Raw genomic sequence first — 27,317 nt, forward strand, 5'->3', positions numbered from 1 at the left:
AAATGTCACTGCTGTGGTGATAGACACATACAATATTCCAAATATCCACTGAAAGAGAAGTGTTTAATACAGGAATGAGAAAGGCAACTGCTTGACAGGACTTGAACATGTATAACTATAATATTTTTAGCAATAAAGTCAATAATTTGTCTCACTATCACATCTATCATGGTGCTAAAGTAGTTTTTACCAAGACTTTCCTATATGCTACGCTAGTATGGTGATTGTCACCATAGTCTAACTGAGACTACAGCACAGATATGACAACTTTTTTTCACAGGAGTTGCATTCCTAATGTCCACTAAAGGATTTAGCTTTGTTTCAGTGGTGCTGAAGGTTGGAGATCAAAAAGGATCACAAAGATAGCCACTGTTTCATATGTTTTGCTAGCCTAATGCTGGCAATAGGCCTTATAAAAAGTCTTGCTTTAACATCACCACGTATTTGTCAATGTTTCATTTTGATACTTGTGTTTGCTCTCAAGCTGAAACAAAATGTAGGGGCTGCAAATGGAAATGGAATGAAAGCGTGGAAAATGCTGCTCATGTTAAATCCCATGGTATTCATCTGCTGAGTTACTCACGTGTCTGGTCAACAGCATTTGGTTTTTTTCAGTGTCTGGCCTTACTCTTCTTCGTGCTAGGAAGCAGCAACCTGAACTAAAGAGCAGAGGAGGGAGTAAAAGCATGGGACGCGGTTAGACTTTCTCTTTCTGATCCACTTAACAGAGATGAGAATATAAATGAGCAGTTAGGCCACTGTGATCAAACTCATATGCAGTGTAATTCAACTGATTTAGAGCTAAAATATGATATACCTCACGCTTCTTCAAACTTTCTGCAATGGGAGTGTCTTATTTTGGTAACAGTCTTTTTACGTGACAGGTAATCCACAATGATCTGGAATCATACAAGCAGGCTTTTCCCAATTTCATTCAAACTGCTTAATAGCTTTATTGCAATTCTAGGAATAAAGATGATCGCATTTCACTGACTTAAGAGAGTAGGTTTAATGCACTGTGCCATTTGCCACCATCCTGATGCGTCTTTTTTGTGCATGTGATTAATACATGTCTTAATGCTAATAAAACACTTACAGAGTTTCCCAGATGTAGACATGGCCCCTTAATCCTTCCCTGTTCTGCTGGGGATAATCATTTTTATAACATGAGATCACTTGCACCAGTGAAGTGCATTTTAACACCTTTCGTTGTTATCTATATGAACTGATGATCCTAATAGAATCCCAGCAGTGCATTTAAACTTTTATTTCCTAGGTTAATCAGGATAAAAGACAGTTAAGTAAGTTTCCCAAAGGGGGCTGCCTCTACATTAAAAAAAGAAAAAAAAGGAAAAGATGCTACTGGATTTGTTTATCACCAGAAATTTTACTCATTGATAAAAGCAAAGCAGCAATGCTATAAAAAGGATGTTTTTGTCTTACAGTGGACAGCGGGGAGGGGGGGGGGGGGGCGGGGGGGAGAGAGAAAAAAGAAAGAGAAGTATTTTCTGAACAAAGAAGTCAGGGTAGTCCCCCTCTTTTTTTGATCTTTAATCCCTTCTCTCCCAAGTAGAATGGCAAAGGAGCTCTTCTCTCTTTCTAATAAATAGCTAGCAAAAGCAGGCATTCAATGCTATGTCCCTTTGATCAGCACAAAGCTGTCAGCTCCTGCCGCTTTTTTTTCTACCAGCTCTTGTTCCTGGTTAAAAGTGGAAGTAATACCCCCTGAAAGAAATACCCTAGGTGTCCTGCAAATCATCAATCCTATTTTTTTACTTGTTGTTTTTCAGTGGCCCACCCTCCTGGCCTGAGCAACCTCATTACTAACACCCCTCTTCCTCTTTCCACCCTTTTTACAGAATACCAGTTTCATTTGATACGCAATTCAATGTGCCAGTCTGACCTACTGGGACCTTGCTGTCTGAGACTCTACCACTGCGCAGACAGGGGAAACCTTCCTTCTAGCAATAAACAATGTTACTTCCATACATTTATTTGCCTGTAAAGGAATGAAAAAATATTTCACAGACACAGCAAAGGGATTTTTGGAAATTAGCTTTTAATAATTTGTAATACAGCTCTAAATTTAAAAACAGCATGACCCAAACAACAATTATAAAAATCATAGGCAGTGCTTGACCGAGTGTCTGAGATCCCATTTTGCTCCAATCTTCAGGCTGTTGCATTTCAGACGACATCGTTGCATCTCAGCAGTAAACAGTTTGCAAATACTGCTGCTTTCAGACAGGTCACCCTGCACATTTTAAAGCAGGCTCCTTGTTTACTGCTCAGATTATCTGCAATCTGCATTTCTGCTCCTCACGGTGTCAAGACCTGATACAGGGTTTGCAAATATTATGCAAAGGAAATAATTCACAAAGGCAAACAATTACAATCAAGTGTAGAACATGAGACTACCTGCTAATGGGAGAGCAGGGCAGAGGCTTTGGTGTCTGTCTGTGTGTGTGTGTGTATAAAGGCTTGGAGGGGGGAGGAACAGGGGAGCAAGGAAAAGCAACTGTATAAAAGATCATTTTTACTAGACAATGTCATATTCTTAGTGACATGTAATGATGTTTAAGTACCTTTGCCATTTCCCCCTGGTGATTGCTGCACTGGGTGTGTTCTGTGTGTCTATAGAGATATGTTTTTCAAAAATCGGGATGGAGTGAATGCCGTTCGTTGTTCTGGCTGCAAAATGTCAAACTGCAGTGGAAAGAAATACAGCATTGCAGTGGTGGTGCACTGAGGCCCCCGGTAGGAAAGCAGGAGCTATTAAGTGGAAAATTCCTGCAGAGGACGTGTTTCCATTTCTAATGCGAAGAAAGAGGGTGTTGTTTGAGGCTGGCAGGTCTGTGGAAAATACAGAAAACACAGGGAAGATGAGAAAATGACCTCATTGAACTCTGAGAACTTAAGCAAACAGCCAGCCCCAGCCAGCATACCACATTCTTGCAGCACTTCTGCCCAAACAACAAATTGACCTATAAGTTATATAACCACCCGCGAGCCCCTGTGCCCCACGTAAATGTGGGGAGAGAGAAGGGGGTATTCACTGTGGGAAAGGGGGCGGGGGAGGGGTATAAGCAGTAAAATCCGCTGCATTAGGAAAAACAATATGGGGTTGTGCTGCCTGTCCCCCACACACCATCACCTTCCCACCCCAGATGGAGTACTCACATGAGGTTCAGGTTTAATTGCGCTCTGAGTACCAGCAGAATGATGGCACTGGTTGTTTATTATACTACGAACTATTTCAGTACAGCATAAATTTTCCATTTCAAAGGATCCTGCATGCCTGCAGGGAAGGAACTAGGTTTTGTGAGCAAAGGGTGGCCTCTGTAAAAGTTGGTGGGGGTTTCATCATAGCAGTGGTTAAAACTGCATTCTTTGAACCTGACTGGGGGGACTCCAGGGAGCATGTTTAGGGTCTGTGTTTCCCCGTATAGAGGCCCCCTGTAGTGTTGACTCGGACTGCCTGAACAAATTCTAGTGTAAAAATGCAGGGGCTAACCAAAGGCCATGGGTTCTTGTGTGGTGCTGCTGGTGGTTTTTCTATGTAGCTACACCCTGGCAGAAAAAGAAGATGTATGCCAGCATCACCAACATCTGACTGTGCCGAAAGGTTTGATTCGTGTACAAATGCTTGCCTCAGTGTATTTCCAGTAACTAATTAATTGAACATAACAGAAAGTTATTAATTAGCAGAACAGCAGCTAAACTGTAATTCATAGTTTACAATAATATTACTTAGAAATCAGAAAAGGGGATTTCTGTTAACTAGTAGTACATTTGCTGTGGAAACGTGTTCTCTGCTATCATGTAATTCCAACATGCACTTTTAGTGGACAGGGCTCTTCTTTTCTTGTTTACAATGATAAAATTCTGTTGCCTTTCAGTTGCAGGTGATTTTATGCACAACCAAAACCTGTTCTACCACCCAGCATTTTGCATGGACTTTGCCTGTGCTAGGCATGTTAGTTTTGAAAGGTCCTTGCAACTTTAGACTGCATGGTGCTTTGAGGAGAAGCATAACTACAAGTAGATAAAGTGTTTGATCTTCAAGGTGCATCTTTAAAGCGTACACATAGGAATGGGCAAGGTTCAAATGTTAGCAGCAAAGCAGCTGACACAAGTCACAAACTACAGATGCACGTTCAGAGTTCATGTAGGCTGCTCTTTAGATCTAATGGTTTGATCCATTCCGTCATTAGATTAGGGACCCCTAGCCATGAATGCATTGGGGTGTAATTCAGAAAACCCCAGCATCTGTAAGGAGCTGACTAGATTCAGCGCTCAGCTTCCCTTACCGAAACGTTTTAGAGCAAGGTAAAGTGAATCAAAGATGGGTGCTGAGGAAAAAGTGAGGCCATCCCAAACTCAGTCCAAACATGCAACACTTGCCTCTTGCAGGGTTTGAAAAATGTGATAAATTACCATCTTTTCCTTTCCAGTTTGACATCTCCCTGAATACCTTGAACACCAGACAAAAAATGACAGAATTAAATACTACATACAAGATTTTCAGCATTATTTTATAGGCATACTTTAAGTTGTTTGGACAAAGACCAAAAAAGGTGGCTGAAGATTGGGGCACATGGTTAAATCAAACTGAAAATCTCCCACAGCTGTTAAGTATTGCCTTTCAAGGCTCCAGATACCATTTATTTCAGGTATGGAGGAGATAGTGGTGTAGTAACACAAACAGGAAATAATACTAATTATCTGGCTCAGACTTGAAAACCAATTTGCCCAGAATCCAGAGCTGTTTTAGTTTAACCCTAAATGCCTGCCTCCTCTGCAGCACAATGGCCAAAAGACATTCAAGAGCACCACAGTGTTAGGTTATTCCCTTTCTGGGAATGTTTAACCAGGGTGAACTATATAGTGCAGCATTTCTGCACGATGCCATGGATTCTGTTTCTCTTTTCCTTGTGCTGTGTAACTAAGGGGCACTGTAAGGGGTGCATAACTTACAGACGAGAACAGCTTTCTCGTCCACACTCTGACGGGAAATAAAAAGCTCCCAAAAAACTCAACAGAAAAACAAACTTTGTGAATGACAAAAAGAAGCCCTGCCAAAACAAAAGTTTCCTGCATCTAATAGAAGGGGAAAGGGAGATTTTTGCTCATCTTTACCTTGTGGCTGCAAATGGCAAGCAAAACAAAGACATAAAGAGCGCTCTATCTATCATTAGGGCTCTGGAGTTTAGCACCCATTTCAGGATTAACTCTTCTGAGGAGTGCAGGACTTTGGTTATACTTCCCCTCTGCTTTTTATAGGTTCTTTGTCTTTTACGTAGTGGACTTGGCTCATATCAGAGCTTCTGTTTTGTGTTCAGTTTAGAAGACTTTAGATATCTAAAGAGACTTTTAAGAGACTCTTTTAAATAAAAACTTAGATAAATCTGGGTGATGAAGTACAAACCTGAGCCAAAAAGATTGCAAGCCATGTTCAGCTCCTGCCAATGCACCTCTGTCCAGCCCTACGTTATGCCTTCAGAAGTGTGCAGAAATGCCTAGTCAAACTAATCCATGCAGGAGTTCATGAAGCACAAAACCAGGTAATAGAATAATCCAAAAATGTTGCTTTATGAGTTGCCCTTCTTTGCATCACAGTGTCAAAAAGACATGGAGTAAAAGAGCTACAGAAATCATTGATCAAGATCTGGTCTTTGCTTCTTTGTTCTTTTATTTTAAATCATCAGATTCATCATAGCTGGGAAATGAGAGCTGTCAGCATGCCAAAGCTAGCTTCAGCATGTCCCTTGTTCTGACCATAGTGGAAATAGGACACTTGGCCTCTGACCACTGGTGGAAGCATTGAATCCCCAGGATTTTGCTAGCACTGATCATATGGGTCTGGTTTCCTGCCTTTTATGAATCTAAGAGCTTGAAAGTTTTGAGATCATTGTCTGTAGAAGACCTGAGAGTGAATCAGCCTCCCTCTTTCTTTTGCAGTTCAGGATGAGGACCCCAGGACACGCTGGAGTAAGCTTACTGTTTTATCTGCATGCAGAAAGAAAGCCTGTTAGTCAAAGGTTTCATACTGAGGCAGGAGCAAAAAAGGAAACTTCACAGTAGGATGTATATACAGGGCTTTAATGGATAAAATGTGTGTAATCTGCCCCAGCACTGACAAGATGGATACCTTAATCTGCCTCAGGAGCCATAGCTCAAGTTGTGGGTCCTGCTTAGGAGCCATAGAGGGCAACAAGAATCATTAGGTGTTTATAAACCATGTCTTGGGAAAGCACTGGGCTTTCAAGCGCTCAAAGGGCAGGTGCAAGGGAGGTAATCTGTGTTTTCCATGTCCATTGGAACAAGAATTGGCTCAAATTATACAGATAGAATTATCTTGGGCTGTATTAAAAATCTTAAATTGAATGATAGGAGGAGGTACAAGTACAAAAGTGAAAGCATTCCCTTGAACGCAGATCTTCCCACTACCCAGAAGAAATACATAAATCAGTCAAAGTGTGGGTCAGTTTATACTTGGAAAAAGGTTTGATTCAAGCAGGGGCTGAGTGCTGCTCAGCTAGTTTTGACTCAGCTGGGTGCTGCCAGCCACACATGAAAAAAGCATGATGGTAGAATAAGCCCAACGTTTGAGAGTGATGGCACGATGGAAGGCTTTGGGAGGGTTTGGACCTTGTTGTTCCCAGCTTCTTGAAAGATCTAAGTCACAGTTGACCTCTACACACACACACATAGAGACATATGTATTTTTCTTACAGCAATTGATCTGGCAATGAAGAGTGCTTGGTTAGACTTTCTGCAGACTGATCTGTTCACAGTGCGAGAGCCTGTAGGTAAAATTTGCCTCCTCTGTTGAAGCAGTTTGTTTCAATAGACTTTCTCAGTTTTACACCAGTGAAACCGAGTTAAATTGCATTGTGAGGCAAGACAATACGTATACTAAAGATCTGACTCAAGATCGATCAATCTCATGATTTCTCGTATCTACCTAAGTCTTAAGAAGAACTCCTTGGAAATTATTAATTTCTATAATGTGTATTACTAAAAGAAGTCCATGGCGTTCAGGGAGAAGCAATAAGGGAAGCTTTTAATATATTCCTTTTTCTGGTTTTGGTTGTGATTTACACAAGTAATGAGTATGATGCTAAACTCATTCCATCCAGCATAGTGGGAATGTTACCTAGTGTCACTAACAAGTATTTAGTCTGATTCAGCCCCATAAGCCCCCCACCTCATAGATGCTAATTGCAAGGATTAGGGCACACCAAGACACTCAAGCTCCACTCCTGTGGGTTTGGGGAGAAACAACACATTTAAACATTCCAGTTACAGTTCCCTTGGAAACGTACATAACAACAACTCAGTAAAATCATGGGTTTCTGTTTTCTTAACCCTTCAGGACATTGATTGAACGAATACTTCCTTGAGGAAACAGTTCAGTCAACCAGATATACTCAAACACTCTTAAATCCAGCAGGCCTTTTCTTACAAAAACAACATCAGTTAAATTCCATGTCAAACTGGTCTCCTCCCCTAACTAATGGGTTTAATTCAAACACACACATACACCATTAGCAAACCCACCATCAAAGCCTGCATGAAAAAAGACAGTAAAAACCAATCCCGAAATGTCAATGTTTCATATCATTATAAAGTTCCTGTAGATCAGAGGACACAGACAAAAAATACACAAGAAATTCTATAAAGCACAGAAGTATTCTTAAGAAACAAAACAATATTAACATTTGTGTAGATTATAGAACACAATATCGTTCCTGTCAGTTATAGCAATAATAATGTCTATAGCAACTTTGTAATGACTCCTCTGGGAATTTAAAATACTTCATAAATGTTAACTAATACTATGAAATAATAAGATTTACACCATCTTTATGAAATAGATGCCCCTAAGTTTATTCCACTGCCCAATGAACTGGAGGTTCCATGACATTAAGCACATCTGCTCTTTAGCAGTGGCTGTTCCTATCACACAGAAGTTTGGAAGAGGAACCTCCAGCTGAATGCATGTGCAGGGTGGTGGATGTCACCAGACCTCACCTGTACCTCCCAAAGAGCTGGTGTAGATTTTGGGCTGTCATTAGTAGGCAAAATTGGTGAACATGCTCACAAGGCCTCAGTTAATAGCTGCCACACCAATGGGATTCTGCAGGTTTATTTAAGTCAATGTTCTGTCCCCTACTGTCTTCCTCAGAAGTTTAGGTTTATGAAAGAAAGCATTGAAATCTTTACCCTAGGGACCTTTATCCTAGAGCATGGTCATCAAATTATGTATAGTGATTGTCTGAAGAGAACTAACCTTGCTTCCTCAGCATAGAAGATGTGATTTGACCTAGCTTTTTAGGCAAGAGAAACCATCAGTACCTATGATAAACATGTAACTATTCCTTAACTATCAGTGCACTGATGCACACTGACTTTATGCAAAGGAAGAGACTGAAGCTACAGAACTAAATCAGGGATCAAACAGATGTTGGTGCAGTCTAAAGCAATTACAGTTCATAACCCAGCTTTTTCCCTCCTTTCTCTCTGTAAGCTTTAATTTTTGTTATTTTCAAAAGGAGTCTGCATGACCTTCCCTTAGATCTTCCATCCTGTGATGGCGAGGCACCTTGTCACATTTTGTAGCTTCAAGCAGATACAAGAAAGAGTAACTAACTATACCTGCAAAATTGTTGAAGGCTCTTTAGCCTTGAACATCTAAGGCTCCATTGCTCCAGCATTGCTTTCCATCGATGGAGAGGGCTCACCTCTGCAGCAACTCCTATATACATCTCTGGGAAGCAGATACACACACCCCACCTCCACCATCAGCCTTAGTTCACAACAGTTTGTTAAAGATTATGCAGCATCCTCGCTAACATGTGGTTGCCAGGACATCCTTGTTCCCTAGCCAGCTACTATACTAAGGGTTTACTGGCAGCCATCCGGCTGTGCTTCATTTAGGAACCTGTGCAGCAGTAAAGGCTGTGTTTTTCCAGTTTACTGAGGAAATAAGTCAGTTAGCTGGTTAGTTTGTTGCTTTTCTTCTAAAGACCCTAAGCATTTGGGGAAGCAGTAACTTTTCGCAGAGGATTGTCTTCCTCTTCACTACAAACCAGAATCTAAATCTTACTGCAGAGAGCTTGGATGTTGCACTAACCCAGCTATTGTGGATCCTAGATACATCCTGTGGCACTGTGCCCAGACCAGCACAGGCACAGAGCCACACATGGTGATACTTTCCACAATTGGTCTGGTAACTCCTAGTTTTTGTCTCTGCAATGTGGTGATATTGTCTTGGTCGGGAGGAGAGAGAGTGTCTTAGCATGTGCTGCCGTTTATACATATCCCATTTCGCTAAAGATCTTACAGCACCACAGCAACACAAATCCCAGCTAAAATTGCTTTTAATGTCACGTTTTCTTGGGCCAACTGCATTTCAGATGGAAGGACTATGATGGTACTAGATAGCTATAAAAGGACCTTGCTTGCCATTTCAGTTAGTGTTGGTGACACCCAAAGATGTAGTAATGCTATTGTCGATTCCAGGCTGGACTTCTGCCCAATGGCTTGGATGGGCTTTGGTTACAGAAGCTGATTGCAGGGTACGTGGTGCCAGCAGCAGGCACAAACTGTTGCCACTGCAGTACTAAATGTCCAGAGAGCGCCCAAGGCCAGTGTCCAGGCTGAATGAAAAGCCAGAGGGAGGGTCATGCCAAGAGGACAGCTTGACAGGATTTTATTGCTCATGCCATGATTCTTCTGTCCACTAAAGCCTCTGGGGTGTCACTGCTTTTGAGTTTCTCATTGCTAGAACAATTTGTGCCATTATTGCCGTCTTGTGGTAACTTAATAGCATTCATGCAGTAAGTTCCAGGTAAAGAAAGGAGGGGCAGCACCCAGATGAAGATAGGATTTACTGGGTTATATATTCCTGCCATTTGAAAAGTAGAACAGGGTTCCACACACTAAGGATAATTGAGACTGAAAAAAAAATATCAATAAAAGGCAGGTGCCACCATTGCTTCAGCTGTCACTCATACACCTAACAACTACCTCCTGTATATATCAGTCCTTTATCTGAGAATTAATGCAACCTAAACTATACATACCCTGGAATAGGCAAGTGGAACAGGCAAGGAAAGTTTTCTTTTTCAAGCTCTTTGTTTTGAAAAGGCAAGAAATACAGCTCTATGTCTAACACTAGGAGAGCTATTCAAATTTTTGAGGTCTCCACAACCTTAGGCAATTTGTTCTTATAGCACCTATACATTTTTGCTGATTTGGGTAGCAGTTTACAGTCAAATCCTGGTGTCCTTTTTATCCATACTACTTATGTGTTAGCTTACACTTTGGCTTTAGTCTGGGAGAAGCCAGCCAGATTATCTAGACAAAGTCAAGACAAATTAAACACCAGATCTCATCTAAGGTATCTCCCTGCAGGATGGGTAAGCCTCACTTTAAATCACTATTCTAAGACTGCAAGCACAGCTATTGAGGACAGGCCAGATGCAAGCCATGTCTAGTTCCCAAAGCCTAGAGTGGATTAAAAGGCGTGACTGCAGATCTAGTAAGGGAAACTTTAACATAGCTTGTAGCAGATGAACTAAGAATGATATGGATTACTAGCACCAAAGTAGAGATTCTTGCACTCTAAGGCTGCCATAGCTATCGCTTAAATGCACTATATAATAGAAGTGGCTGATCCCAAAGACTGGTTAATGAACTAAGGCATATTGTCAGTGGACTACATGTTTTTGATATATAAATATATATATACACACATAAAAATGCATAAGGATTATATGTATGTGTAGTGCTTCTGATTGATAGTACCTGAACTATTGTTAGAGGAAAAAACATTGTATTTGCAATTCATTAGATCTTACTATTTAGAAATAGTAAACACTGTATCTGTGCTACTAAGTAAATATATGAGGCCAGAAAAGCAATGTAATAGCAAAAGAAAAGATGGCAGATGAATTATAGAGCTACATCAAGCCTTACCCTGATACCCAAGAAGCCCTGATCATCAGTATTCAGCCCTTAGTATTGCACATATAGCTTTAGCATTTCAGTCCTAAAAACCTCAACCCAACCAAACCCAAAACAAAAAAATCCCACAAGAATTTGGCTTTTGTTCACTGTGTGAAAGAGGAGTGCATAGCTCCTCACATAGTCCCACAGGACATGCACAATTCAGTGACTCACTCTATACAACCTTTCACTGAAGGAATGTGCAGGCAGCAAAAGTATTTGTGATACTAATTAAAGATCAGAAAATCCTCATTTAGTAAAATGCCCCTTGGCAGGGTATTTCAAAATAAACTAGACATATTTCTGTCCAAAGTGATGGAAGGGGCTGTATTTCTCATCTTACTTAGAGAACAGGGGATTAAAAATGCACCCTGGCTGGGGTGAAATAGGTTATAAAAATGATACATAAAGCATTTTACTTCAATGCCGACAAGGGTCCAAATTAAAGAATGGCCCTTTAGTCTAATGATTGAAAAATAACAGACATCTAGACAGAATAAAGTCTCATTGAATATAATGAGCTATTAAAAAAATTGGTAGCCTTCTTCCTAAAATAAAGCAATGAAAAATTTCATTCTTTTTGTCACAGTTGGGGGGGGGGGGGGAGTGAAAATGTTATAACTGATATTATGTCTCAATGGAACACAACCTACAGTTACAGTACCAAAGTTTACCAGAAGACGTTTAAAACTGAGACAATATTTTGAGACCATATTGTACCCAGACCTAAAACTTGGAACATTTTGACCAGCTTCATGTTGTATAGACCTTGTTGAGTGGCCAAAAAAAAAAATAAAAAAAAAAAAATCAAAGGTAAATTAATAAGGTATCTGAAAAGATCTACATAACATATAGTTTTGCTGATGAAAAGTAATGCATACAATGTGAACTGATATTAATAAATGTACAACATAATGCGTTATCCTTTGTGGTATATATAAATGTTGACTATACTTACGTTTATTTGGCAGTACTGTTGTCATGGTTACCGTTCAGCTCTTTATGTTTTAATATGCCCTGTTTTGTAAGGTTGAGGTTCAATTCAAGTTCATGTGAAGCAAAGCAACTGAAGTTTTTAGATGTGGCCTCTAATTTAATGCACATCATTTTTTGAGAGGCCAACTTGAAATACTTTTGGCATGACTTTAAGACATACAAAGCACCTTCAGAGTCAATGCCCTGTATGCAGTGACTTGAGTCATGAATAATCTGCCAAATGGCACAGTCCCTTACAGTCTTATTTTAAAGCTTTATATACCTGTTTCAGTTGGTATAGAGAATGTTTCTGTACTCCTACAGCCTGAACCTACCACCTTTAGACACTAAATGTACAATGTGTCATTCCCGCAGCAGCATTTATTTCTCTGAAACTAAAGGAATGCTTGACTGTAATGTTGTAAAACATAAACTTAATTCCTGTGTGCAACATCAATAATCCAATACTTTTGGTCCATTGAAATGGAAAACTCCATTTCCCCTGTCATTTTTGTTTTTCCATGGAAACAGATGGACCTGCTCTGCAAAGTAGCCTCTTTACCTTATTAGCCTCAAGAAAATCCTTTTCACCACTCCAGCAGGCCACCTGGAACTGCAGAATACTCCAGGAATGGTTCTTTCTTTGCCTTCCCTTTTCTCAATTTAACTTTAGCGCAGCAGTGTGGCAAGGAGGTGTTGATCTTTTTTGTAGTGCAGTGCATAGGAGCAGAGCCTGGTCTATAGGGAAAGGTAACTTTGTGGCAAAGTTTTAGTAGAGCCAACTTCCCTATCAGCATGTTACATCCAATTGAGAATTTAATATTGCCTACTTTTCTCTTTGGTATAAAAATGGGAAAGGAAAGGGTAGGGGAGAAGGAACATTCTAGATCAGTGTCTCTTGGTATTCTAGGTTCATGTCTTGCATAGTCTTTCAGCTTTTAGTATTTCTAGTTCTTGACTCCTTTCAAGAGTGGACACAGGTAAACTAGCTGCACCTGCTGTGTTCCCCATGGCAGGTCTTCCTATGGCTTCAGCACTAGCGTTCTCTTAGAAGTATTCAAAGACTTTGATTTCTTTTCCTCTTGATTGCTGGGCTGTTAATTTCTTTTGTTTCCTTAATGGCATGGTCCTTGGGGACATCCTTCTGCAGCGGGATGGCCCAGAAGAATCTCTTTTCAGATTGTCTCTACTCATTCATACAACTCACAAGTGTGTAGGATGCAATTGTTAAAAACTCTTGCCCTTTCCAACAGCTCCAGAACATTTCTGAGGCACTAATTTAGTCAAAAAGGAAAATTCTATGTGTAGGACACAAAATGCAGCATAAGGTACAGAGAACCAGGTCTGCATTTGTGTTATGTGAATATATACACTATCACCTGAGTGCCTATGTGCACATATACAGCTCTGTGTGTGTATGTCACAGAGACATGTAATAAATGTTATTATGGAATTTAGAAAAAAACCACTCCATTCCTTCACCTATCTTTTGGGGACCCATTTAGATGTATAAGTAGGGTTGATACGTCTCTGTGTGGGTGTGTATTTCTAATCAGAGATACTCAATCATATTCTTTTTTTATCAGACATCTCAACGTCATTTCATTATTTGATCTCATGGTGTGCATTCTTTATGGCTCTTCTCCTATTTTGATACTAAATGGGCCACTAAGTTATAAGCTTTGTCTCCTAAACCCTAGAGTTAAGCATCATCAGAGAGCTGAAGATGAGATATAAGCAAATTGGATTGAAGGAGGCCTCTTTGGCCCCTGTTTCCAATTCCAGTGTATGTTCAGATGAGTGGAAAATGTTTGCTGCTAACCTCAATGCAGAGCTTCCAGTTCATTGCACAAATAATACACTTCCATACACTTGATGATGTGGTCTGTGATCTATGGTAAGAGGAAGGGAGCTCTGAGATGAACTCCAGATGCACCTATTTGCTATGCTGTTGGCTCTGGAGGCCTAGAACCATGCAAAATAGCATTTCAAAAGTCACTTTCTAGGTCATAGCATGAGATAGTAGTGATAACATCTCTAAACAGGCTGCCTTTGCAGAGAAAGCATCACCTGCTTTTGCACTGTGTTAAACACGGAACTGATTAAGACACTGTCTGGCATTGCAGGGTACAACCTCTCCTCTAGCAAGTGAGTTTACAGTATAGATGTGTGAGAATATTTTTATCACAAGCCCATGCTTTTAAAAAGGTTATCAGCAAAGCACCAGCAGGGGGCCAGAAAAACGAAGACTACTTTTTGATTTGTTCATTAAAATAAAATAATTATTTAAAGCCTAACTGATCAAACTCTGTACTTAAAAAAAAAAAAAGTCCTCATTCTGCCTGCTTGATGTTAAATGGTAAAACAGCACAGAAGTGAAAATATCCTGGAGCCTTGTATCATCTTCATTATCTTCACTGGTGAAGTGAGTGAGTGAGTGGAGAGGTGTGAAATTCCAGCAGAGAGGAACATGCTGTTTTAAGAGGAAGTGCTGACATGCAGGCTACAATTAGACAAAAAATGACTGCTGACATTTAAAAATCATTACAGAGAGGAAATTGTGAGTGTAATTATGTCATCATTGACACTGTTCAAGTGTGCTGATGCATTTTTGCTGATCAAAATCAAGTGTTTATATTTGTAAATAGAATGCACTTAGCAACTCTATCAATGGAAACGTTCTAGCCAAGAACTAAGGAAAACGGAGCCAAGTCATTCTGACAAAAAACTTTTTTCCTTTTTGTGGATTTTCAGTATTTTGATTTCAGGATAATTTCTGGCTAACAAAATTGTTTCTTGCTATTTAGCATTTTGGATGACTGTTTGATCAGGGTTTGTTTGTACGGATTGTTTTTTTTGTATAGAACAATAGGAATGGCCATTCTAGAGCAAGCCAAAGGTCCGTTTTGTCAATACGTATCCTAGGCCTAACAGTGGCTAACAGTAGATGCCTGCAAAAGGATATAAGAGAACAGTAAATATATAATGATATTAGCTACATCAGTCTTGCAGCTTCCAAAATCTGCTGCTCAGGGACTTCACAGACTGCTCAAAACCATCATAATAATGAAGTCTTTCTGACTGGATTTAGAAATAGCCTGATATAATGTCAGCAGGTGGCAAAATATGTAAATGTTATCATTTACTGGGAGAAGGGGAGTTTGTTGACTGTGCTAATACTGAATTCTTGGCACTGCATTATCTAATACAGTTCTGCCTTAAGTCCTGTTGTAAGTCCTTTACCTATGATATATTATCACTCGGTGACAGGGAAAAGTGACCAATCTATGATACATTGAAATGCTCAGTTCAGAATGGACAAAATATCTGAAAGGGTACATTTCTGGTTGATTCCAAACCCAGATTTATTTTTTTTTTTTTGTATTGGTGATTTGGGAGATTATATATAAATACAGTTTATAAATGTGAGAGCAGAAGTGTTTACAAAGGTTCTTGAGGGAAGGAAAGATCTTGGCTTCTGCAATGAAATGTCCACAACAAAAAATGTCTATAAATGCTAGTCCTCCTGAGGATGGCATTTTTGTTCACAGTATTCTGGAACACATTTATGATGGAGATTAAGGAAGGAATAAAAGTATGGACAAGATAAAGGATGCTTAATAATGAGGTACTCCACGTTATCAACACAGTTATTGAAGGCTGTGGCTGACACAGAAATATGAATATTGAATGTCAACTCCAAGTTAAAACTAACTATTCTTCACCCTGCATCTACTGAGCTATAAAATTCCCCTTAGTATCTCTTTGTTATTTTTATAAGAAATATAAAAATTGGTTTGTCTTTGCCTTTTCTTTCTGGTTTTTTTCAGTCCTCTATTTATTGACTTTGCCCCTTGGGAAAGGATTTTTTTACAATCCACCTATTAGTTTTCTGGGTGTCCTCCTGCAGCCAGTTTTTCTTCTTTTGGCATTGGGTCCATCAGTTTCCATCAGTGTCCCTGTTTCCTGGATGTCAAAACATATATCCAGTCAAATTGTGTTACCAGAATAATGTCAAGCAACTTTACAGTCACCACATCAGCAAAAGAGCTGCTTTCATGATGTCAGTTTATGATTGGATGAATACTGTAATTCATTTTTAGAGTGATAAGGATTTCCATGTCAAAACACAGAATTCTTTGTGTCATTGAAATAGTGGAAATCCGTAGATAGGGAACAACCCATGCTGGGTGTCTTGAGAGAGGCCAGTCCCGCAGATATTTTGGATGACTGCTTACTGAAATAGGGAATACTGAAAAACCCATGATAGAGGGCTGTAGAAATAGGTAACAAGGCTTTACTAGTGTACAAAAATATGACAGAAAGAATAGTATGTTGTAGTTTATATTCTAACAGATACTTACAAGGCTACTTCCATCTTCATCTCCCCTTTCACTAATTCTGAATTTATTTTCTCTTTGGAATCAGAGTTTTCCATATGTAATATTTGTGGAAAGCTATTTAATTGCTGCTTCTAACAAGGTAAAGAAAAAACATTTTTGCTGTTCTCTGCTTGTCTTTGAATGACAGATGTTGAAAAAAATCACCTTTTTCTGCTCTGTAGACTGGTGCCACACACTTACTCTTCTTAAACACATCATTCCAGAACAGCTGAACTTTGAAACCTGGCAATATCTAGTAATTTTTTTAGTAATGTAAGTGTATTTGAAAGACATTACTTTGTCTGAAATTTTAATGAACACAGGATTGGCAGGGTATTGCTGAGTATCAGGGATGTCAAGCAGTTAAAGCCCCATACCAAAGGGAGGTAAACTCAAATCAGTACCAATGGACAGCCCCGTGTAATCCACCCAAATGTGAGGAAATTGGCACAAGTTAAAGACCTGATACTGAAAGCAGAATTGGAAGGGGCTGTGAGAGGTCCCCTGGTGCATCCTACCAGTATAGTTAAATCTACATGTTGTTTTTGCTTTTAGCTTAATAGTGATTGCATATTTTTTTTATTTATTATTATTTTTTTTTATTAAGACCACGATGGGCATTCTACAACTTCCCTGATAAAATGTATCCACCTGCACTTCTGGAAACCTTTTACCTAAATTCTAACCTTGGCATTACCTCTTTGAATGCCTACCATGTAGTTCTTTTTGCAGGATGAATCTTTCAGTCTTTGAGGGTAGCCCCTAAGAAATCTTCTAGCCTGTGTAACACAGCACTTTGCGTTTTCTTTACTTCACTTGGGAAGCACAGGTGGTGTTGGTCTCAGAGTATTGCTGGGTGCTTTGTATGAGGCAGAAGGAACAAACACTTCCCAAATAAAACACTGCATCAGCACTGAAATTAGAAAAAAACCCTGTAAGCAATAAAAAAAAAAAAAATGGAAGTCCTTGGAGACTGGAGGGTATCTCCTTATATTGTCTGCATTCCACAATATTCTTTGCTTTCGCTGTAAAACTATTTGTCAGTCTCTTATTTGCCAAGTCATTGTCAGCATAACATAATGCAAATCATGAGCTGCTGCTCTGATACTGATAGCCCAATCCTGTAAACTGTCTCCATTTAATCATAAAGGGCCCTTTCAACAGCAAAAAGTTTTAAAAGTCTATTTTGCCAGTCTTTCCTCAGACCACTCACCACAGTGAGGTGTGACCTTCAGAGTAAATGCTGGCATTGAAAGACACCTGCAGTATTGTTTTCCTGCATTGTGTATTCTTAACAAAAGCCAGTGCAAATAACACGTGTACTAACAATGTTCAGAAGAGTGATTCTACTTGAAGGACCTTGGGTATAGCAGTGGGAGAGAGTACGTAGCACTTATAGTAATCAATGCAATTTCTTATCAGTTTGTTTTGATGACATGGAATGATCTACCCTGTCAGCTTTCAGACAGGGACCAAATGTTAAACCCCTTTATCTCCATTGTGAGTAGTTATCTATCCAGGTTGTCTTTTCTCATCACTATAGCAAGGTAGGGGATTTACCAATAGACCTAAAAAAGACACTGTAATCCAAGTGGAGACCAGTGACAAGTGGTGTTCCTCAGGGGTCAGTATTGGGACCAGTGCTCTTTAGCATCTTTCTTGGCAACATGGACACTGGGATTGAGTGCACCTTCAGCGACACCAAGATGTGTAGTGTGGTTGACACACTGGAGGGAAGGGTTGCCATCCAGAGGGACCTTGACAGGCTTGAGAGCTGGGCCTGTACAAACCTCACAAATTTCAACAAGGCCAAGTGCAAGGTCCTGCACATGGGTTGGAGCAATGCGAAGCACAGACACAGGCTGTGCAGAGAATGGACTGAGAGCAGCCCTAAGGAGAAAGACTTGTGGGTCCTGGTTGACAAGAAGCTCAACATGACCCAGCAATGGGCACTTGCGCCCAGAAATCCAACTGTATCCTGGGATGCATCACAAGAATTGTGGTCAGCAGGTCGAGGGAAGGTATTCTCCCCTTCTACTCCACTCTTGTGAGACCCCCAACATAACAAGGACATGGGCCTGTTGGAGCGAGTCCAGAGGAGGCCAGGAAGATGGTCAGAGGCTGGAGCACCTCTCCTAGGAAGACAGGCTGAGAGAGTCGGGGCTGTTCAGCCTGGAGAAGAGAAGGCTCCGGGGAGACCTTATGGCAGCCTCCCAGTGCCTAAAGGGGCCCGCAGGAAAGCTGGGGAGGGACTTCTGACAAGGGCATGGAGTGACAGGACAGGGGGAATGGCTGGAGGCTGGAAGAGGGCAGATTTAGATCAGATATTAGGGAGAAATTCTTTCCTCTGAGGGTGGTGAGACACTGGCACAGGCTGCCCAGAGCAGCTGTGGGTGCCCCATCCCTGGCAGTGCCCAAGGCCAGGCTGGACGGGGCTGGGAGCAACCTGGTCCAGTGGAAGGTGTCCCTGCCCATGGCAGGGGGGCTGGGAATGGATGATCTTGAAGGTCCCTGCCAACCCAAACCATTCTACGATTCTATGATTAAAACAATGCAGCTCTACTTCTTAAGGCTACTTCTATATAAATGCTAAATAATAGTAACAGAAAAGGGTGTTGCCTGATTTTTAGTAAAATGTACTGTAATAAGAATAATTATTTTTTGATCCATTCCAGTTTGAGAGGCTTCAGCTGAGCCTGTAACTAAGTTACACTGTCATAAATGAGACTATAGCAATCAGTCTCAAAACCTGTTAAATCTTTCAGTTCCATGAATGTAATATGCTATTTCTGCTGTACAATGAATTAAATGAATACATGACCAAGATCTAGATAAAAACATGCAGCAGCAAGTCTGAGGGCAACACTGTATAAAATAAGAACAATTTAAAATGGAGTAATATGATTTATAGCTGAAAATCTTTAGTTGATAAAAGAACCTCATTCTCTTCCCCCCCAGCCAAGTACAACCAAAAAGATCAGGAAATCTGAAAATGTGGGAGCAGAATAACAACCCAGCAAAGAATGGTAAGAAAGGAAAATAAGATAATATCCAAATTTCATTGTTGAAGCATTTTTGCTTCTGTAAAATACTGCTAATTAGCACTATTTACTCAGGTTTCATTAGTTGAATTTCAGTTATTATACATGTGAAATAAATTATGCAACTTTTAAATCTTAATTACATTGTTAATTGGGATAACTTTATGATCATGTTGTGATGCCTCAAATCAGTGAAACATTTCTCTGTTTCAAAGTTGATCAGAGCTGGTGACACTTCAAATATAACACGCTGCTGGTACTTCTTGATAGATCTGAAATCATTAATTATAATCTTTTCATTAGATTACTGAGTTTTGAATGCTACTATCCATAAACCAAAAAATACAGCAGTATTGGGATGTAATATCATTTTCATACTTCATGCAGCAATTGCTTCTGGTTAAACAATTTATATTAATCATGCAAGCATGAACCATTCATACCCCAGGGTTTTATGTCCATCACGACAGTGAAGCAGGTTTAGATTTAGACACAGCTGCAGTTGGCAGAAGCAGTACTTGTAGTGGAACAGATCAGAGGCGTGGGAGGTTTGATGCCAGGGCATTTGTAAACCTGGTAGGTTTGCCATGCTGAGATAATGTAAGTCAGTATTGTTTATAGACATTAAGACACTGCATCAGTTTATGCCAGCTGAATATCTGGCTTCTGTTAGCATCAGTTCAACCACTTTGCTTTTAATTAAATGTTGAAAGCAGACATTGGCATGCCTGGTGAAAGCAGTCCTACCAGAGGGACTGAAAAAAACAGAAAAGAGCCATAGGACAAGGTACTGGGCACTGGTAAGGCTTCAGCTTAAGTATCAGGTCCAGTGATGAGCACATGACTTCCAGAAAATTGTTAAGTGACAGGAGACAGTGATATTAGATAAAAGCTGTGAGAAGAACCAAAAATCTAGAAGATACAACTTAAAAGTTAAAATTGAGTAATTGGAGATAATTAGTGTGCAGGGAGACGACTGGGATAACAGTCTGCACATTCAGAAAATGGTGGTATAAAAATGAAGAAATGTGCTTAGCAGGTAAGAAGAAAAGTGAGAACAACGTAATTAGCAGCAAGAAAGACTCATACTGCACATTAGGAAAAAATTTCTAATGCTAAGAACCAGCTCAGACACAGCTTGCTTTTGGGGAAGTTATGGAGGTGCTATGTCACAGAGGTTTTAAGAACAGGCTGGACCAATGTCAATCAGAAATGAAACATGTGACTGGCCCTATGTCCTTAAATAACCTCTTATGTCCTCAGCATCTTAAGCTTTCTAGGATGCATAAAGTGCTCCAAACTCCTGCCAATCTAGAAGTTCTTGCAAGCATTCAGTAATTCTCTGCTGCTCTGTACCCTAGGAAGAAGTGGCATTTCTGCTAGGACAGTACAACACTCCCTAATGAATATGCTGAATTGAGGCATTTCCCTGGTCGGTGTGCTGCTGCCATTGATCTGATACCTATGCCCAGTGTAAAGCCATAGATTATATTAAGTAAGCCTGTAGTACTGACCTTTTGAACATTTAAATCCTAAGTATACTTAGACCTTACCCATGCATGATGTGTGAGCCAGAATTTACAAATACCATTAAGTTATTTTTCTATTGGCTTCAGTGATATCGTCAATAAAAATTGAAGCCCTTCCCAACTGATTGAGGTATGAGAAAGCTGGATTGCCTTCTCCTCACAGAAAGATAACTCACAAATGATTCCACACAAAGATATGCGGTCTTAGATTGAGGCAAAGCTGGTACATGATCTTCGCTAGAACCTATTTGCTGCTGTGAAAGAATGGGACACTGCAGACCTTTTACAGTTCTGGTTCTGGTTGTCTTCAGAGTTTTCATCGTGCTCTTCAAGTATGCCACTCCACAAAGCAAAGTTCACATTGTGCTTCAGTGTCATCCTGGAAGCCGATTCATGTACTATGCTTTGTGTTTGTTTTAAGACCAGGCTCCTCCCTAGCCTGCCTTACAACACCAAGCCAAATTCCCATCAGAGCTACATTAAAATGTTGCTACCTCTTGGACTACTGGGCATAGTAAGTAAGCAAAATTAAAAAGAAAAAAAAAATAAAAGAAAAAAAAAAGAAAAGACAAATTAATAAAGCCTCAAAATTAAAAATGTCTTTGTTTTTTTCCCATCTGCATGTAAGTCAGTATTTCAGGAGACAAAATAAAGATCTGGGGAACAAAAATCATAGGTAGTGTAAACCATTCCCTGGCATCTCTCTTTTTTTCCTCTTTATGGGAAAGCCTAACTTCTTGCTAAGTAGAACAACTCCAGGGCTGATCACAGGAGAGCTCCACCAGCCTACTCTGTTACTGGCTGGGTAATAACAGTGTTTTATTTTCCACTGCAGCTGAACACCTCTGTCTTTGACATAGTCACTTTGTACCTGAAGGTTTTAGAAAAGCTTTTCAAATCATCGTAGAATAAGTAGGAATATGCCACGAGTGTAGTTGTAGGTAAAACTAAAAAAAATCCTGGTTTGTTTCTGGACAGTTGGTTACAAGCTCTGCAGCTGAAGTTTTCAAAATATGCTTTCAAAATAAAAAATCCTCACTAAATGCCTCTTGAAAGAGTAGACAGCCAAAGCAGCTTTGAGCTTCACTTTGCGCTTCACTTGTAACAGTTATCTGACCCAGCCTCACACCTCTCAGCCTCTAACTCTGTTAACAGGTCACCACAGCATAGTGTTACATGCTGTAACCTTGCCCTGCCATTCATGCTTAATGTGGTCATGGCTTGACTTTGTAAGGCATGTTGGGACTCCTGGCCAAATTTCATTGCTAATAGGGGAAAAAGCCAGACTGACAAACTGAACATTTCCAGCGCAAGCAAAGGAAGACGGAATTGCTTTTTACTCCAAATACACACACACACACGTGTATCTATATAGACACACTCATATATATATATATGTGTGTCTAATATCTTGCTAGCTGAAGGCTTCTTTATGTTGTATTTAAGACTTACAGTGTTCTGAGAGAAAAACAACCATTCCCCTTGTCAGAAAGCTGCAACTCAGCCAGTCAGTTCAGTATGAGAACGCCAAGTGAGCCATTTGAGACGTGTGATCTTTCAGCTGCGCAGCATCCCATTCATCATATGCTTCAGAAATGTAATATGTAAAGCTGGAAAAAACAGAAGCTGCAGAGGCAAGAAAAATCAATTAGCAGGAAAGCCCATATATGAAAAAAGGCCTGCACAGAATCACCATGTTGCCATTTTGAATTTCCTAAAGTGACCTACTCCATCTTTTTAGGTGATCTTGGAACACATTCTCTACATTAGGATGAGAGGATAGGAATCTTCTGGTCCCCTAATTAGGCACTGATAATTTAACAGAACACTGCAGGACCTAAAGTGCACAAGGTAGCACTAAACACAAAGTTGGCTTTATATCCTTCTCTCCACACCCCTGCCCCACCAAAAATTTCAGATATGGCAAGCCTCAATGTTAGGAAAGAGGCTGTTATAGTTTGCAAATAGTTTCCATCCTGGAAGAAGGCGCACCCAACAGAATTTAAGCAATGCACACTGCAATCTCAGTTACAGTGGCATAAATGAGGATCAATTCCACTGAGGTCAGAACAGTTATATCGGTGTGAGACACATGAGGATTGAGCCCTGTTAACAGCAATAGAGTTAATTCTCATCTACTTTCCCGTAAGTCAGAGCACAATCTGGCCCCTAGCTTTCAGTTGGACTCTGTCCACATAGTGGACATAGTAGGCCAAATCTGGCTCTGAATTTCAAGAGAATAAATGTGGAGATACTGATTTTATTGGAGCCATTCCCAATTACAGTAGTGCAAATTTTGACCCAGAGACTATTTAGAGTCCAGGCACCGAGCAGTGGCCAGCAGTTGAGGTCCCATCGTACTTTGGCCTAGGTGGACTGGAACATTCAGAGTGCAGACTGCAAAAGCATTTCTGTGCGATGCGAGGTACCATGTTTCAGACCTATGTTTGATCATGGATGAAGGCAGCAATTCCAGAAATAAAGCGGAATGCACTAGTTCCTCTCCCACCCCCAGGAATATTTCTTGACTTGTTAACTTTGGAACCCGATCTTCATGTAATACAGGAAATGTGTAATAGTGATACCAACAACCTTAGTAAAGTGCAAGCTGGGAATCGCCCTGGTGAAGCTGAGCAGCCCAAAAAGACAAAAATGTTGGTATGCCAGCTGTTTATTTCTAATGCAGGTGAATGGCTTTTAGAAATATTTAAACCAGCTGGAGTATACTCAACCAAATCTTCATTAATGGGAAAAAGGAAAGAAAGAAGAAAGGCAATAAAACATAAGAAGAGCATACATGACCACATATACTAACGTAAACAGAAAAGATTCTTCCTTCAGTGGCAGAGGCAGCAATACAGGCAGTGGCAGAAAGGCAGAGCTGAGCAAAAGGTTACAGAAACCATAGTAATTAGAAGGTGAGTGAGAAATGTAGCTGTATACAATCAAGTCCCTATTAAGCATTCTCTCTCATTATTATAGGTTGAACTGATGCAGAGCTTAATGAAGCACTGCTTTCTGACAAATAATAAATATACCACTAATTTCAGAGAAAGTGAGACTCTTCCTGAATTTGAATGGAATTTAGCAAATAGGCCCAAATGAAACAATGCAGAAAAAAAAATTACAATGTCAAAACACTTCATTTTAGTATTTTCAAAATGGAGTGTTTCATTCTAGAACTGCCAAAACACTTCTAAAAACTTTCAAAACAAAGCCTTTTAGCTGTTCATTTTAAAATTGGTCTAAATTTAAAAAGAAAAAAAAAGCCTTACAACATGTGAATCAGCCCAAGACCAAAAATGAAGTCATTCTTTTGAAGCTGAAATAAGTATTTTGGGTTGAACAAAAATTATACTTTTCCTGATTATTTTTTATTTTGCCAACATTTTTTTAAAGCTTGATTTGACCAAAACTAAAATATAATTCTGAAAAGAAAAATAGTAGCTAGATAGAACCATTGACTAAAAGTTCATGCATTACCAAGCTTCAGTTCTAGGTAATCTTCTGCCCAATTAATGCCTCTTTGAATTTAATGGAGCAGTTAGGCCCATTGCTTTCCAAAAAAACTATTCAAGCTTATTGATTTACTTTTAATTGGAAATCTGAAGACATTTCTTTTTATAATGGTGAAATAATAAAGGTTCCATCTGAAAACTCCCAGTCAGAAACACTTCTGTAGCCATGCAAATGGTAGATTTAGGTGCCTGACGGCATTGCTGTTCTCTCTGGCACTGTATCAGAATCAGCGTCCTGCTTAGCCTGATCCTGGAGCTCATTTTCAGCCCAAGCTCCCTGAGCATCCCTACTGCCCCGGCTTGCTTGCACTCAGGCCCTAGCCTAGCAGGGGGTACAGAGGGAGAAATTAGCTCGCATCCAAATTCTGCTTCACAGGCAGCACCGCTGTCACATGCTGCAGCCATTTGGCTGCATGAGCTCCTGTCCCTGCTTGAGCTCAGCCATGTAAGGCAGTAAAGATGTGGCAGTTGTGAGCCCCCTCACAAAGAGCATGGAAATGAAGCACCAAACTGCCATCCTCCTGAGAGGTGTGGCAGTAGCACTCCAAATCAATACTTTCAGCCAGAAATATTTGGCTTGCAGGTGTTTGGCTTTCTGATGAATAGCTCTAATTTTCTACAGAAAGCAGATACTTTTTTGTGGAAAAAATATTCTCACAGAATCCAATTTTCCCTTTAAGGAACAGATGGAGATGGAAAATTTTTAACCTACAAGATGTAGCAACATGTGTGATTTCCCCCCCCGCCTTCCCCAAACAGTCTTTTCTGCATACCCATTGACTTGCCTTGCTACAGAAAATTGCACTAAACGTCACTGGCTCTGAGCCCAAAAGCCCACTTTCCCAAGCACTATCAATGGATTTATTAAAGATGTTTCTGTGCATGGACCTTTTTCTCATATACCAATCCCATTAGAGGTAGAACAACATACTACTTACCGCATTGAATGTCACTGGATATTATGATCATGTTCCAGTGTTGGCCAATGGAAAAAAAAGTGTGCTTGCACATACCTGGAAACACAGAGAACACAGAACAGGTCATCAGGTAAGGGGAGTCAGGTTTTGTAGCTATCTTAGAGGAATAAAAGATTTTATTACCAATACACGTGTGCAGACATTCAAGAACTTACTTGGTTCCAAAATAAAAAGTGAAAACATGTCATAATAGGAAAAGAAATTCATCTAACAATGTTTGGGATTTTTTATGATTCAATCAGCAAAAGAAAGGAAATCCAGAGTCAGAGATCACCCCCTCCCACTGTCTATCACAACGGGTGACCATCGTTAATTTTACCCAGCTATGTCATATTGGTGACCAAATATTGGAGGCTTGATCTTTTAACTTTGAAGTTTTTCTCTTTTGTGGTATTAAGCCAGAACCACAAAATTTTTGAAAACGCAGTGCTTGACTGGATTGAATGTAGTTTTTCTCTGTGAAAGTAAAACCAAACAGAAAGCTTTCACCCTTCCAAGAGATAATTTTTAAATTGTCTTTGACCCTTTTTCTTCATATTTATATTGGCTCTTTGATTATTTGATAAAAACTGTAGGAAATCTAATGCAAAAGATTATTTTTAAATAACAAATAAGGAAACTATGATTTTTTTTTTCAAACTCCTGCCTTTTTTTTATAAAAGCTTTCCAGATTTGGCTTTACATTTTTACACATTTTAGCATTATCTGAAAGTTAATTCAAGTAACACATTACATTGGCCATGCATTGTAGTATTTTGATGCGTCACTGTTGGTTGACTTTAAGTGTTCTCTTTAGGAATATTTGATATAGAATAGAGGGTTTTGAGATCAAAATCAAGTATACATATATAATACATACGTATGCATAGGCATAAATATATATACTTGTGTATACGTATATGTACATATGTATATGTAGCCTACAAAAATCGATCATAAAAATGTAGTGTTCACCTAGCCAAATACAATAAACATATCATTCATTACTTTAAAGTTCAATTGACCTTAGTGATAATTTTTTCTGAATACAGATTATTGACTCTAGCCACAGTAAAACTTACCGAGTGTAACAAAATATTTTAATAGAGCTATGCCTAAATTAAAGAGACCTTGACATAGGGAGGCTTCAGTGGCCGATAGGAAGGCAGCAAGTTTTTGTGTCAATAAATGCGGTGGCATTTGCCAGGTAAAATGTTGTAATAATCCTTTGGGCGCTACTTCACTCCCACTAACGTGTTGGACAGTTTAGATTAATGCCAGTAGAATGAGCTGGAAACCAATGTAAATGCAGAGAAAGAGAGAGAGGGAGAGAGAGAGAGTTCATTTTGCAGCCTTGTTTTCCCTGCATTCCCACTATCCTTGCACTAAGAGATGGTGGTATGTACAGAATAATGGAAGAGGACGAAAAGAGCTCTGGGAACAGGTGGAAGCATGGAGTCAACAGAACTGGGGGGAGGAAGAGGGAAGGAAAGTCAGGAAAAGAGTTATGGAGACATTACAGGTACTGGGGGGCAGTTTAATTTTTGGTAGAATAGATAGACAGGGATACTGTCCAGTGACATCGAGGAGCTGGCAGTGTTCAGAAGTGACAGCAGTGTCAGGAAGGGGAATGGTTCTCGTGGAGATGTAGTAAAGAAAATGGGAAAGGTGAATTATCTCTACATCTATCTAGAGGTACAGGGGTAATGACAACAGCACAGGAGAGAAATCTGGAGTGAAAGGAAAAGAATCAGGCAAGCATGAGCATTAGAGAAATTATTACCCACTGTTAGAGCGCCAGAACTTGGATCTGTGTGCCACATTGCTCCTAGTGCTGTGCTGCTAAGCAAGGCACAGTAACAGAAAAGAAGGGAAGCAAACAACTTGTAAGTCTGCATGT

The 27,317-nt window shown here is 39.8% G+C and overlaps 2 long non-coding RNA genes across 3 annotated transcripts in view; one reads left to right on the forward strand and one right to left on the reverse strand.

Annotated features, from left to right (window-relative positions):
• LOC119156979 overlaps nt 1-27,317 on the forward strand; it is a 95,460-nt gene that overhangs the window by 17,871 nt on the left and 50,272 nt on the right. The window contains exon 2 of one of the 2 annotated variants that reach the window (XR_005107335.1): nt 19,332-19,399. This is a non-coding gene — a long non-coding RNA (uncharacterized LOC119156979). Of the gene's footprint in view, nt 1-18,833; nt 19,400-27,317 lie in introns of those variants that run through there. The other variant, XR_005107334.1, reaches the window with a different exon arrangement.
• LOC119156978 lies at nt 2,043-25,475 on the reverse strand. Its single transcript, XR_005107333.1, has 5 exons — nt 25,400-25,475; nt 22,396-22,569; nt 17,087-17,286; nt 15,873-15,957; nt 2,043-2,853 (listed from the first exon to the last, which is right to left on the reverse strand). It is a non-coding gene; the product is annotated as an uncharacterized LOC119156978 (long non-coding RNA).

This window comes from Falco rusticolus, chromosome 13 (genome assembly GCF_015220075.1).
Source record: "Falco rusticolus isolate bFalRus1 chromosome 13, bFalRus1.pri, whole genome shotgun sequence".
Classification (NCBI taxonomy): Eukaryota; Metazoa; Chordata; class Aves; order Falconiformes; family Falconidae; genus Falco; species Falco rusticolus.